This window comes from Natrix helvetica (assembly GCF_964273705.1).
Source record: "Natrix helvetica genome assembly, chromosome: 6".
NCBI classification, from domain to species: Eukaryota; Metazoa; Chordata; class Lepidosauria; order Squamata; family Natricidae; genus Natrix; species Natrix helvetica.
The window spans coordinates 36,176,191-36,187,567 of NC_138553.1; the positions used below are offsets into that span (position 1 = coordinate 36,176,191).

Here is an 11,377-nt window from a genome sequence, read left to right on the forward strand (position 1 = left end):
GGCATAAAAGGAAGAATATATTGCATGTGCCTATTGAATATGGAACTTTTTTTATATCCCACTGACATCACATTTCAATAAACGTATTTGAATAGAGTATAAAGTAATCCTAGTCCCTTGAATAGGGCAAACTTGTGTAACTTGCAGAAGGACACAATATTAATATTATATTTATATTAATGTCATATTCATATTAATGACTAGGTAAATCACTTTACACTTGGGCTCATCTTATGGCTGAGAGACGTCTGGAGAAAGTTATAGGAATGGTTTCCTACAGATATCTTTGGTATTGACTACCTCACAAAGTTCTGCTTATATAATTAAGCTTAACCATAATACATTGTCTGTATTTAATAGAAACATTATTTATTGTAATAATACACTGGCGGGATTTCATAAAAATATATTTATTTCAAAGTCATAAATTATTACAGAATTAAAGATAATGGGAGAAAATAGTTTACAAGTCAAAAGTCAACAATAGCTGTATTTATTAAATAAATAAGTGAGCAGACAGTATTGTAGAGAAGAGAATTTAGAAAACTGAAAAACAACCTGAGTTTTAAAATGTGGCTCATGAGAGAGGGATCTAGGCATTGAATATTATGCATTTTTCTCATAATAATACCTATAATATCCATTTACAACATCTTATAGTAATTGTGGTAATTTGGGCATTCTTCATAATTTTAACACATTTTCTTTCAAAATATATTATCTCATATAGCTTGGCTGAATTAAAAATCCTTGCATTTCTTGAATATAGGTAGGGCTGATGGCCTTGCATTTGTATTTATTTCTTCAAAAAGAACATTCCTCACACTCATTCAGTCCTTCAAGGTCATTGCACAGCTAAGTTCCATGGTCATAAATTCTTGAAATTCACTATGATATTAAATAACACGTGAATAGCGCTATAAAACATGGTACCTTGTTACACCTGCTATTCTCAAAAAAAGAGTGTACTGCTGTATTTCACTTACCGGTGATCCTGGCTTAAACTTATGCAGTTTAAACAAACAATCTGCGGGATAAGTTATACTCATGATGCATTGTTGAAATTTAAGTCTTTTCAACTAATTTCCTTTCAAAGGTATACAGGTGAAACTCAAAAAATTAGAATATCATGCAAAAATTCATTTATTTCAGTCATGCAACTTAAAAGGTGAAACTAATATATGAGATAGACTCATTACACGCAAAGCAAGATAGTTCAAGCCGTGATTTGTCATAATTGTGATGATTATGGCTTACAGCTCATGAAAACCCCAAATCCACAATCTCAGAAAATTAGAATATTACATGCAATCAATAAAACAAGGATTGTACATAGAATAATATCGGAACTCTGAAAAGTATAAGCATGCATATGTAGTCAGTACTCGGTTTGGGCTCCTTTTGCAGCAATTACTGCTTCAATGCGACGTGGCATGGAAGCTATCAGCCTGTGGCACTGCTGAGGTGTTATGGAAGACCAGGATGCTTCAATAGCAGTCTTCAGCTCTTCTGCATTGTTCGGTCTCATGTCTCTCATCTTTCTCTTGGCAATGCCCCATAAATTCTCTATGGGATTCAGGTCAGGAGAGTTTGCTGGCCAATCAAGCACAGTAATCCCACGGTCATTGAACCAGGTTTTGGTGCTTTTGGCAGTGTGGGCAGGTGCCAAGTCCTGCTGGAAAATGAAGTCAGCATCCCCATAAAGCTCGTCTGCAGAAGGAAGCATGAAGTGCTCCAATATCTCCTGGTAGATGGCTGTGTTGACCCTGGACTTAATGAAGCACAGTGGGCCAACACCAGCAGATGACATGACTCCCCAAATCAACACAGACTATGGAAACTTCACGCGGGACTTCAAGCATCTTGCAGTGTGTGCCTCTCCATTCTTCCTCCATACTCTGGGTCCTTGATTTCCAAATGAGATGCAAAAGTTGCTCTCATCAGAAAAGAGGACTTTGGACCACTGAGTAACAGACCAGGTCTGTTTTTCTTTAGCCCAGGTAAGACGCTTCTGATATTGTTTGTTGTTCAGGAGCAGCTTGACAAGAGGAATACGACATTTGAAGCCCATGTCCAGGATCCGTCTGTGTGTGGTGGCCTTTTCCTGACAATCCTCTCCAGGCTGCGATCATCCCTGCTACTTGTGCACCTTTTTCTTTCACACTTTTCCCTTCCACATAACTTTCTATTAATGTGCTTTGATACAGAACTTTGGGAACATCCAACTTCTTTTGCAATGACCTTTTGAGGCTTTCCCTCCTTATGGAGGGTGTCAATGATGGTTTTCTGCACAACTGTCAGGTCAGCAGTCTTTCCCATGATTGTGATTCCTACTGAACCAGACTGAGATACCATTTAAAGGCTCAGGAACTCTTTGCAGATGTTATGGCTTAATTAGCTGATAAGAGTGGTACACCTTGAGCCTAGAATATTGCACCTTTTCACAATATTCTAATTTTCTGAGATTGTGGATTTGGGGTTTTCATGAGCTCTAAGCCATAATCATCACAATTATGACAAATCACGGCTTGAACTATCTTGCTTTGCATGTAATGAGTCTATCTCATATACTAGCTTCACCTTTTAAGTTGCATGACTGAAACAAATGAACTTTTCCACGATATTCTAATTTTTTGAGTTTCACCTGTAATTAGAGCACTTTCAGAGAGTATCTCCTGATAAAACATCATAGCTGAAAATTCTGTTCTAAAGCACACAGAAGGAATTTTAACTATATGCACAGATGTTATAAGGGGAAGAGAAGAAAATCAAAAAATGCAAAATGACTCTTATTTCAGAAGAGTCTGCATTAAAATATAATGTTAATATACTGTTATTAATATTAATGTACAATAATATATAGTTCTTAGCTGTGGCAGGGTAAGGTCAAACAGACATTTGCCAAGTGTTCAGAACAAGGGACAGTGGAAACTAGTCATCTGTGCTGCTTTATACCTGGCTCTCAATGCCTCATTGAGAAGAAGTATTCAGAACAAGGAATTTCAGCTTGGAAAAGGATAAAAGGAATATCACTGCCTAGTTTATCATTCTAGGACAAGACACTGACCTTAGCAGAGTGTGTGGGAGGAACCTGTAAGCGAAGAGTGGCAGACTGCTGCTGGCTGGTAGATAAACAGGTAAACAAATGAGCTTGGGTTTGGAGCCATGGCCTATCCTTCCTCACCATCACCTGAAATGATCAGATCAACCAGTCTAATGGCAAGGCTCATCCTGGCCCTTCCCATCATTCTATGCAACTATAAAAAGTAATAAATTAGCGGATGGCCACAAAACGTCTGTGGTGGTGATTTTCTGTTACACATTCCAGAAATAACTTTCATGGCATATAAGTTGCATGGTATCTTTATATTCAGGTGAATGAATAGCTTCAAAGATTAAAGGCAACATTGTGAAGTAAAGACGTGTCCTTGAATTTTGTGCAGCATAACTCTTAATACTGACAAAAGTAGACAGTTCATCTGTAATTTGATACCTAGTTCACTTAACTGGAGCAATTCCATCTCAGGTTTTGTTGAGAGTCAGTGGATCTAAATTAAAGAGAGAAAAGAGAAAAAGAAAAAAGAGCTTGAGAATATCCACAAGAAAACTGAGAGGGAGAAGCTTCTATTATTTCTTCATGCAAAAACTTGCATTCCTCTACGCTAAAATCTTCCTATTCCTCTGAATCATATTTTGGCTGTCGAAACAGAAAGGATAATGGCTACTTAATTTCTACTACTGTGTAACTGGAATAGAGACAACTGGTTACAAAGTCACTTTTGCTTTACCACAAGTGACAGCATTAGTGCACTTTAATCCTAAAAGACTTACAGCCACACTTCTAAACAATTTTACAATTATTGTGAATTATGTTCCTTTTCCTTTCTCATATGCACACATGAAAATAGCAGTATATTGTTCATATGTTCCACTTCAAGGAATTGTTCTAGTTTAATTCAAGTTAAACTGTGCATATTACTGCATTTAAAATATAATGCATTTAATTTGCTTCATTAAATGTATATTCACCTTAGTAAAAGCTATTTGAAACTAAATAGGAAATTATTGGGAGATGCACTTAACTGGCCTCTAGTATTCTTTCTTCATAATAAAATAAGCCATTTTCCCAGTGAAAAATATGGTCCTTAAGCTACAGAACATTTATTCAGAAGAGAAATGTTAAGGAATACTCAGGATACTTTCTTTTCTATGAGAACTAGCATCTAGGAGTTGGATTTGCATTAGGAAAAGATTGCTATCATCCAATAAAGAAAAATATTTGTAGCTGAGAGTTAAAATGAGGGGGTCCTTGAAGCTTTCTGAGTTTGGTTCCTTTCTTGCAGATATTTTCACCCAAACAAAGTAACCTCATCAGCATATATGTTATTATTAATCTCATTACTATTATCAATATAATCAGTATATAACCCTGATTACTATCAACACACACACACACACACACGCACACACACACACGTACCAAGATCCTGCAATACAGTGGCACATTGGGTCAACTCTATGCTGTTATATATAAAGAATGCAAATGTAAATATATACATATATTCAGACTCCCATTTTGAATGTCCTAACTAAGGAGTAGGTCTCATTGAAATCGAGCTGATATGTATCTCTCAGAAAATATTATGTTAATAATTACAAAATTTGATTCCAAATTGTTTTATGTTATGCAATACAAATATATATTTCAATTCAGGATATTCAATTCATCAAAATAATCGACTGTGGAAAGACATGTGGAAATAAAATTGGTGAGTTTTTTAATTGTGGGGAGCAATAGGAGACAGAGATGCTTTTCAAATTCAGTCCTACAGCTTCGGTAAGTATGACAAAAAGTAGATGTAAAAAAGGTGGAGAGATGGATTCTATACTTGTAAAAAGACAGATTACTGTATATAAATGTATCCTAGTCAGTACATAGAAACAGAATCACATATATCGCACATATGAAGATATTGTTTGCACTGAGCATATGATAAAGAACATGTAAGATATCCTCTTTTAACAGTGTGTCCAAGCATGATTTCAGCAACGTTGGAGAAATTGTGGAATGGTTATTTCAAATGTCATTCAAATCATGTGTTCAAAGAAGTGCAAGCATAATGAAGTGGCTGCACTTGACTTCCTATGCAATTGTTCTACTGTTCCCAAACCACTACCTCCCAGAATAAATATAATGTCAGAAAGAGTAGAATATGAATTTGGGGAAAAATCATGTCAATACACCACGCTGGAATTGTTGCTTCACTTCAGGATCATTTCCGGAGTATGGGAGTAAAGAAACCTGGACCTGATAAATACCATTAATGGCTTATTTGATCAACAGAATACATAATTCAGTGTTTCATGCACAGTGTTCATTTTAATAACCAAAATTAAATATGTATTAAAATATGAAACGTTGATGCTGACTTAAAAATGAATTATTTTATTACAAACTATTTCCCTATCTTTCCAACTCTAGGAATGAAGCAATGAAGAAATAGTGCAAACATAAAAGGCAACAAAACAAATACTCAATTTTCCAATAATCATTAGCAGTTCTAGTCCTATAATCATTCTATTCTGATGGCTCATCTTAGTTGATGATTTTTCACAATGTATTTCATGGCTTCCATCCCTACATGAGACTTTATTACTATCACATAGGAATAAAAAGCCATAAAACACTAGAGTGAATTTATCTTGATCAGATGCCATACTGATTTTCTTCACATGATTTCACAATCATTTCCAAACTAACTGAGAATTTCATGCTACATTATTCAACATTTCAAAACTATATTGCAGTTGTTTAAAAAGCGCTCTGTCACAAATTAACAGCAATTTAGGCTTCAGAGAGATTGCTAACTGAACAGATAGGGGACAGTCACCACACACAACCACTGAATTCACTGAATAGACAGGACACCACAAAAAATAGCACTAGAACAGACATACAAAAGACAAAACAACTACAAACATATTCTTGGAAACTTGTAAGCATCCTCAACTCTTTCCTATTTAGTTTCCTTAAATGGACACTGCAAACAACTCAAACATTTGAGTCAGAGGGTGCTACTCAGACAACAGACCTATAGATACACTATAGAAACTCTTTACTCAATGTGGAGCTCTACAAATGTCTTTTGTCTATGATTTCCAAATTGCCAGTAAGTATAACCAATGGTCTTGCTGGCTCAAATTTCACACACTTGGAATCAAAAAAGCTAAATTAAAGCACTTCTGATTTACACAGAGGTGATACTGCTGAGATGAAAATATATTACTTTCAAACATACCACATGGCACCATCTATATCCAAATCCATGAAAATTCTACCAATTCTACCTACCTATCCTACTGGACAATAAAGAAATAAAGCATTGTTTTCACAATCAAGCTATAACTTCATAAATTCTGAAATAAAGTACTTCAAAGAATCAATTACTATGTGTTTTTCCTGATAATTGTCCAATGACATAAGTCTGTATGTTCATTGAAAAGAAAATGTCTTACGTGCAATATCTTTGGAAATAATTTTCTTTCTACCTTTCTATACAGCATATGCTAAAGAATATCAAAAATGCTTCAAAGAGTCTGTAATACTTTAAGTAAAATAACTGATACTAACCTTAGCAAAGAAATTATCTTGTTAATTGTTGTTAATAATCACAATGGAAAATCTACTCCATTTATTGTTTTCTTACTCTTCTCTGGCTGCCTATCAAATCTATTTCTTGTCTAGCCCAATATGGTCAATACAAGTGAGAACAGGAAATTTATAAATGAAAGGTAGTGCATAAATAAATTAAATTATCATGCATAAAACATGCAAATGATTTAAAGACTGCATATGAAACCTTATTTCATTTTCATTCAACTGCATTTTGGCAGGACAAATAGTCACTGATTAGGTCCAGATTAATGCACTCCCAAAAATGTTCAATATGTTTTAAAGATGGACAAAGACTTCATCTTTCTGTATATGTTTTTATTTTGTTTGGGATGCTAACAAACTACAAACTTACTGCACAAACTGCTAGATGTTCTCCAAGGTTCCTGCCATTTTGCTCTCCAAAATCCTACTGTTTTACAATTCTATGATGTTTAGCAACTGCTGAATTACTAATTCAGAAGAGCAATGGCATTAGATACAAGGAACTACTATATAGTTAAACAAGGGAAGGTCCATAATTTGTTCATCCTTGTTTTATAGGATAAAGGTTAAAAAAGATAAAGGTTTCACCTGTCTAGTTATGTCTTACTCTAGGGGACAGTGTTCATCTCAATTTCTTAGCTTAGGGAGCCATTGTTGTCTGAAGATGCTTCTGTGGTCATATGGCCAACATGACTATATCCTAAGGCACATGGAATGCTGTTACCTTCCCACCAAAATGGTACTTATTCATCTAGTTGCATTTGCATGCTTTCCAAACTTCTAGATGGGCAGAAGCTGGATGAGGAAAATTTATTCCTGATAAGCCTATTATTTATAATATTGGATTATATTATGGTTGTTCTTGCAATGTTCTAAAATATTGTTTTTATTTCATTTTAGCACCTTATGTAGTTTATGAAAGTTAACCCACTGTTAGATCTATGTTAGTGGTACTATTTTTAAAAAAATATCAATCATATTTTACAATACAATGTCGTAAAAGTCATAAAAAATCTCAAGAAGCAAATCTAATTCAAGTATTTCTAAATTCATGAACTTCAATAGACAGACTTAAGCTCATTTTAAACATTTTCATGGAAATCAGCAGGAAAAGAACTCACTGTTCTCATTCCAGCTTGGGCTTCCTTCTTTTAAAGATTAATCCTAGGTTGGCATGGTGATATTACATGGCTTAGATAGATTCAAAAAACTTTTTTTTTTTAACTTCAAGCAAGAGAAGGAAAAGAGATAACTTTTGTGGGTTTTGTACTTCGGTTCAGCCAAACAAAATTCCGATTCAAAAATTGGATTTTAGCCAATTCAATTGTTTTATTCTTGGGGTCGATTTGAGAAATATAGCCCCTGGGTTAAAGTTTTATTTCAATACTTTTACGTTGCAGTATCAGCCTTATATAAGGGTAGGAAGGAAATTATTTATCTCAACTGCAGCCTGAAATGAAAAGGACACAAAGACTTATAGGACAACTAAACATAAAAAGTAGCTTTATTTATTTATTAAGAAGGAATAGGCTGCATATTTCACACAAAAAATAAAATAAAATAAAATCTTCCTAATAGGATGTCAAAAAGCTTGCTCTGGTTATCTGGACAAAAATAAATCATTTGTTTGTGTGTGGGGTTTTTTTTTGGGGGGGGGAGAAAATCAGTGAAATTTTCTGGCTTCACTGAAAACTGATTTAATATATTGCCAGGTATGTCATTTACATGTCCTTACTACATATGTATTTAAGATTAAAATTCAGTCTCAAAGCTCAACTTTTATGCACTTGTGTATTTCACTTGTTTTGGGGAAACTTGAAACTAGAATATATCTCTAAGCCTCCTTTTGAAAAATGTAGTCCGTAAATGACACAAACATTACCACAAAGAAGCAAAGACATGTACAAAGACACATACACACATTCACCTAGGCAAACACATTTATTAAGTCTCCCACTCTGAGAGCCTTCTGAGGGCTACTTGTGCACATTTGCATATATTAAATTAGTTGCCACAAAATAGCATAAGGATGATATCTCCCTGTCAACACAGTGACAAATGTTCTGACAGCCTTTTTAGTCTAGAAATATGCTGGTGTAAATATGTTTAAATTCTTAACTCCTAAAAGAGAAAGCTATTGTCAGATTTCAATGCCACAAGTAACCTCTAAGAATATTCACCTTGTGAGGCCGTTTCTGAAACAGATCTTTGGTACTTTACAGAAGTATCCACAGTATCTATGCGCCCTTTCTCATTTTCTCCTTTGTGAGTAATTCTCTCATCGTACTTGAGCCTGGCAATTTCCTTAAAGCTTCTTTTTAGGTGTGGCAGAGTCTGGAGTGGATCTTTTGTTTCAGGAATCTATCGCTGATGCTGTCAGAGAGAGAGAGAAAAAATCTGTGATAAAGTGAACTTTCTAAATCTGTATGTAAACATATTTTAGACCGTTATATACTGCTGATGGGTGGAAACAGCCTGTTTACCTTGGAAATAATAGTCTTTTCTTCTTCAAATCATCATTCAGACCTGAATGTCATCCAGAAGTGATTTCTGCCTTCTTCAACTTATCCAGCATCTGGGGCCATGCGATAACTCTCGTGGCACTGGCTCTTTTACTGACTCCTTCATTATTAGCCTCCTAGTGAGCAAGACAGAATACAATGAATGTAATAACCATACTTCACACAACAGGCCCTCTCTCGCTTTTAAATTGAAAATCCCCTTATTACAAAACAAGGGGTGTTCTTTCTCTTCTACCTTTAGAAAGGTCTGCCACATGCATAGGATTTTACAAAAACGCAGCTGCTTTTTAAACTAGAGAGAAATTGCATCTGCTAGACAGTAATTCTTCTTAGTCTGAATTGTATTGTTTTCTAAGTAATTGGTCAGGGATTGCCTCTCTGCTAATGTATGTATATTGGTGTGTGGAAAAAAACAAATATACACATACGCAGCATATCAATGGATTTGGCTATCCTTGTGCTTTACATAGTAAATGGCTGGAAATTGGGAAGATATCAGAAACTGCAAGTAATGAATAATCCTTCAAAATTTTTGAGGGTTTTTAAAATCTCTCTCTCTCTCTCTTTCCGTATATGCAGATTATAAACACTACAAGGACACTTCAAATGATGAATGCATTTCTTACCTGGAACATGTATTATTTAATTATCATAATGAATACAAGAACTGGAGCAAAACTAGTCTCCTTACTACAGCAGTATCCTAAAATATTTTATTAACTGAAATTCAGACTATTGTTTGTCTTTATGCTTGTTCTAATGAGAGCAAGCTGTATGTTACAATGGGTTTCTTGCCTGCATGGTTCTCAATGCATCATTGTAAAGAAATACATAGTAAAAGACAATAAGATGTAATACTGATGTAACTATAGGTATTACTTAGAAAAAGCTTGATTTTTTAAAAGAAAATTCTCAGGATATTATTTGTAAACAGTATGCCTCTTTAGGTTCTATGTGCTAATATTAGGTGGTATCCCTAGCTTTCTAGCTGAAGGTATGTATTCACTATAATAACAGTGCTAATAGGATGCTGCAGAAGGATGCTGGTTTATTTTTCTGACTGCAAGATGTTGTAGCGGAGTGTATCATAAATACTAATTCCATATGGAGCTTCTTCATCACACCATACTTGGAGGGATGGCAAAATGTTTTGACTTTACGTATTTGCAAATTGTACATAAACAAAACCTTACGCCACTGTCTGAACGAATGACATTGTTTTCTACTGAAGTGGCAAAAAAAATAGAATTCATTTTTTACAATCCTGGTTTATAAGATTATAATGTGAATCTAGTTAAATGTAGCTTAGTTAATAAAACATGATTTAAGTTATTTTGTACTGTAGAACAATGGCTCAGAAGTTTAAAACATTAAGCTTATCATCTGGAAAGCTGACAGCTCAGGATTCAAGACTTGAGCCCCAGCTCCTGCTCACCTAGCAGCTTGAAAGCATGCAAATGCGAGTAGAAAATAGGTACCATTTTGGTGGGAAGGAAACAGGATTCCATGCGCATCGGCATATAGTCATGCTGGCCACATGACCACAGAAGTGTTTTCAGACAATGCTGGCTCCCTTGGCTAAGAAATGGAGATAAGCACTGCCCCTTAGAGTCAGACAAGGGAAACCTTTACCTAAGATGCATTGCACTTTTTATCTCTAAAATCTTTCTTCTTTTTTCGTTAGGGTTGCTGTGGACTGTATAGCACTTTTTAAAAATTTAGTGTAACACTCAAAATGACACCATTGTTATAAATAAACTCTGATAACATGTACAGATGTCTCTGTAGTCCTGAAATCTTTTAAATGGAATTGCAAAGGACTGAACCCTGGAATCTGTATGACCTATGTTTTCTACAATTGAACAATAGATGTTCTCTAAATATGATGGTACAAATCTATGATTATCATTCTAACTCATGATACACAGAAATCACTAGGTTTAAGGAAGAGGTTTTTCTCATGCTATCTCTTAAGATATTATTCCACATACCGGTAGATGCCTGGTTACTTCTGAATGCAAAATCTGGGTTTGAAGTCCTCAAAAAGAGCCCATGAGTTTCAATGAACCCAGCAGCCCCATCTTGGTTCTCTGTGGAACCTCAACACTGTCTTGCTTTTGTTTTTCAAAAATACTTTTAATGAAAATAAATAGGAAGCTAGAATAATGTAAAGAAAAGTCATATCTCAAGTATAATA

The 11,377-nt window shown here is 34.9% G+C and overlaps 1 long non-coding RNA gene across 1 annotated transcript; it reads right to left on the minus strand.

Moving 5' to 3' along the window:
- Positions 1-399: 399 nt before the first annotated feature.
- LOC309394756 lies at positions 400-9,963 on the minus strand. Its single transcript, XR_014175784.1, has 3 exons — positions 9,142-9,963; positions 8,839-9,031; positions 400-3,548 (listed from the first exon to the last, which is right to left on the minus strand). It is a non-coding gene; the product is annotated as an uncharacterized lncRNA (long non-coding RNA).
- Positions 9,964-11,377: the final 1,414 nt, after the last annotated feature.